This window comes from Peromyscus californicus, unplaced genomic scaffold, assembly GCF_007827085.1.
Source record: "Peromyscus californicus insignis strain IS unplaced genomic scaffold, ASM782708v3 Scaffold_22__1_contigs__length_63687245, whole genome shotgun sequence".
Classification (NCBI taxonomy): domain Eukaryota; kingdom Metazoa; phylum Chordata; class Mammalia; order Rodentia; family Cricetidae; genus Peromyscus; species Peromyscus californicus.
Window position 1 is genome coordinate 40,923,183 of NW_026294525.1, and position 4,552 is coordinate 40,927,734.

Below are 4,552 nucleotides of genomic sequence, written 5' to 3' on the forward strand. Positions count from 1 at the left end.
AGGAATTTGTATAAAGACAGGGCAGAACTAAGAAGAGTCAACTTCTGTATTAAGATGCAACATTTATTAAGAATCTAATGCATGTATTAAGATAAAAAAAGCATTTTTGTGGGGATGGACAAGGAATTATTTTGGTTAAATATTCCTCCAGCCCTTAAAGAATGACACATAGGAAGTTCACATGTCAGAGCAAATTTTTAGCTACAGAAATTAAACATGGTACCTCTCTCATACTGGGAAAAAATGGTTAACATTGTTCTTTACAAATCTACTATTGAAACCTTTAGCAAACTTAGCAATTATGTATCTTTCAGCATCTTATTAAACTTTAATAAATCTTTGCACTTTGTGGTGCAGTATGAAATTCCAATGCATGTGTACAGTGCTGATCAAATCAGATGCTTTCTGTTTTATATTGCACTCAGGCTCAAATAATCATACCCCCACAGTATGTGGTGGCGAGATTCTCTTTGGTTGTGTGAGAGGGACCCAGAATGTTTTCTGAAAAGGAAAGGTTCATCTATAGCACTCTATGACTCAGCCCACTTCCATCCAAGGTTTACCTGTATATGACTAAACCCACTTCTGTCCATCTCTATTCTGACATACAGCCTGGGATCACTCCTGAATTTTTCTCAAAGGACTATTAATTTGTATTAATGCTAAAGCTTACATTTTTCTCATAATTGGTAACATAAAGCATTTCTATTCATAAAGAATACAACCTTGAGTTTTCTGATGCCACTCTATGATCAAAAGTCATAGAAGTTTAGTACAGGTGGATTGCCTAATGCTGCACAGTCCACGGTTCCCTCCAACAATAAGACTTAAATTATCTGCCAGAGAATATTAATTCTGATTTAACACATATTTTATGAAGAAGAAGAAAACAGGTTTCCTAAAGTTTGGGGCACTGAAAAAATAAATTCAGAGAAACCATGCTCCTATATAAGAGCTTGGACACATTGAAAAAGGGTGCTTTGTCTTATATTTATATATGAGTTCAAATTTGAATGTTTTAATTTTAATTCTCTTGAACAGCAGGCAAATAGTAAAAGGAGTGCTGTCCATAATTGATCTAATAAATAAACTTCCAAATTCATGTATTGTCATATCTAGTTATTCTATGTTCAACTGTTTAAGCAAAATCCCATTCCACATTACAGTTGATAAATTAAATGAACATAAAGTGTTTTGTGTATTTTTGGAGAATTAAAATGAAAACTTTTACATTGATAAATTACTCAGAAAGAAACCTTTCTGTTGAGTAGTGTAGAAAGAACATATAAATAAATCAGGGATCTTCTTGCATGCAGCAAGAGACACAAATCTTAAATTTACAAAGACCCATCTTCCTCCATGAGCCTAATCAATTATTCTTTGTGCCCCTAAAATTACTAGTATATGAATGTTTTCCATTGCCTTCTTTGACACCTTGAACATTTTTAGTACTTGAAATAATATTCTCCTACAATTAACATTTTAAGAATGGGTTTCCTGCCGGGCGGTGGTGGCGCACGCCTTTAATCCCAGCACTCGGGAGGCAGAGCCAGGCGGATCTCTGTGAGTTCGAGGCCAGCCTGGGCTACCAAGTGAGTCCCAGGAAAGGCGCAAAGCTACACAGAGAAACCCTGTCTCGAAAAACCAAAAAAAAAAAAAAAAAAAAAAAGAATGGGTTTCCTTCAACTGATTACAAACTACTGATGAAACAGAAGCAAGTTTGTCCTTTAGGTTTTATCATAATAATTACGAGTATGATAAGATAGTGACTGAGAGTCAAGGTTATTCACCACCTTGCCTCATAAAAATCTAATCTCATTCAATAAAGTACTATACAGCCAGAAATGTAAGTATTTTCATGGAGAACGTCTTTACCATGAAGAAGCCTGTACAGATAATTACGAAATACTTCTAAAATATGGGCAAAGCCTTATGATTAGAGTGGCCATGTAATTTATCATTCAAATTTGATAATGACCCTAAAATATTTATGGAAAAATAAAGAACTAAGATCAGCAAAAACATGTTTGAAAAAAAGAATAAAGAAACTTCCTATTCCAAATATCACAACTTATTTCTAAATGACTATAATTAAAAGTACTTACAAGAGACACAAGAATAGGTAGTTCAATTCATAAACAGAACATAAAATCTAGAAACAAACACCTGTATATATGGAAATATTAAATATTACAGTAGAGGTACTGCAAGTGAGAAAGGAAGCTATAGTAGTCTGTAAACTATAGTATGACAATTCATTATATGAAAAATTAAAATGTAATTTTACTTAGGCATGTACCTAAGATATATCAAGCTTACCACCACGTGATAAATATTCAAGAATTTCAAAAGTATACTGGTAAACCACTGGCACCTGGAATTCATCCAGTGAGAGGTCTGTACAATGGAAATCAGTACATGCTACATACCAAAGCTCTCCCACCTTCTGGAGGTTACCAGCATATTACTGGTTGAACTTGTATCTTACATCATATATGGATGGGTTAAAAATCTAAGTGAGCCGGGTGGTGGTGGCGCGTGCCTTTAATCCCAGCACTCGGGAGGCAGAGGCAGGCGGATCTCTGTGAGTTCGAGGCCAGCCTGGGCTACCAAGTGAGTTCCAGGAAAGGCGCAAAGCTACACAGAGAAACCCTGTCTCGAAAAACCAAAAAAAAAAAAAAAAAAATCTAAGTGAACCAACCAAAATTCAAGACTTAGAAATTCAAGGAAATATACAGAGGAGAATCTCTTTTAAATCTCGGGATTTGAAAGAAGTTTTGAACAATAAGTCAAGTCATGTAACTCAAAGGACAAATTTGTTAACTCTGACACTTAAAAATAACTTTAAAGTTACATCACAGTAGTCACTGGAGTATAGTACTTTACAAATTAGAAAAATAAGCCCAGACCAAGGAATTACAATTTCTCGCTCTATATTTTTCTAAAAGATTCGTATTCACAATTATAAAAGGCCATCCAAAAATCAATAAAAATAGGTGTGTAGTCCAACTGTAAATTTTTTAAAGACTTGAAAGAGAACCTTATCTAGAAGAGTATATATCAATGTTCAATAATCACAGAAAAGTTTTCAGCATTATCAGTGATCAAGGTAACATGAAGGGTTTCACTTTTTCCAAATTAAATGTGATAAACTCATATGTTAACCAATAGCAGGGCAAACACAAACATCTGTGGAGAAAGAGTGAATTGAGAAACCTAATTTTAAGAGCAATTTGCAGTGTGAAGCCAGCAAACTGAAACTGTCCCAGCATGGATTGCTGGCTGTCCCTAACATCTGCTCACATCTTCATTTCTCACAATAGAGAGGGGAATGAACACAATTTACAATGTTTTATTTCTTGAGGACAGAAAGCATTAATGGTCATGATATTTCTCACCTATTGATGCTTCTAAAATATTTCATATTTTGAAGATGTTTAGTTTTTGAGTAACACATTATCTCCTCTTTGATATGGCATACGTAAGTACCTAGTAGGCATCTATATAAATCATTTTTTGTGTGGAGTTTTTTTCTTGAAAAAATATTATGCCACCCCTCTTCTCTGCCACCTCTTCCCTCTCCTGGTCCCACATAACTGCAGATTCTCTAAAATATCTTCCCAGCAACTGTACAGCACAAACTTGTGCATAGAAGTCATGATCTTTGTAATTAACATATCACCCTATTATTGGATACATGTGAGGAGTGTTCTCATGTAAATTAAGACATGACTGAGACCTATGCAATTTTTTTTGTCAATCTTATGAGACATTTTCTTTTTTTTAATATTTATAGTATTGGCTATTTCAAACTAAAGTTCTTTCCGTGTGTCAAACTCTTCTTACAGAATATTTTCAAGGGCCAATTACAAAAAATAAGAACCAACACTCTCCTAGGACACATTTCAATCATGCATAGATCATCAAAATGAGGATGCTAATCTTAGTCTGGAAAGCTGTCAATAAAACTACTGTACTATAATAAACGTCTTAACTGATTAAAATATTCTCCAGGCACAAACCATATAAAATCTTACTAGGAAAAGAAGTTAAAATGTGCTTCGACAGTCAACAGAAGATCTGAGAGAAAGCATCATATTTGGGGATGAGGTGGGGATATGGATATGTATATACCAGCAAAACTGGTTCCACACAGTGGCTGCAGGCATTATCTGCGTATGTAAACAGAAAATAAAAGGGGACCACAAAACTAGATGAAAAGGGACGTTACGTGGAAATGAAATGGCTAAATCCCAAGAGGACCCAGATCTCTCAAAAAGCAGGAAGAGAACAGTGCTGAGCTCTGCCACCGTCCAGATTCAAGTAGATGGTAAGCAAGGGTCTTCCCCAACGCAGTCTAATTTCCTTGGCTAAGCAGGCTCACTGGGCAAAGCCAGAAACCTATTTCCAGGAGAGCCGGCAGGACGCACTGCTGCAGAGACAGCCTAACCTCCCAGCGAGGCGCACGCGTACCGCGAACGCGCGAGCCGCCGTCCCTCCGCCCTAGCCTGAGAGGAAGTGACGCAGGCCGAGGGGGCGGGTGCGTTCTGCG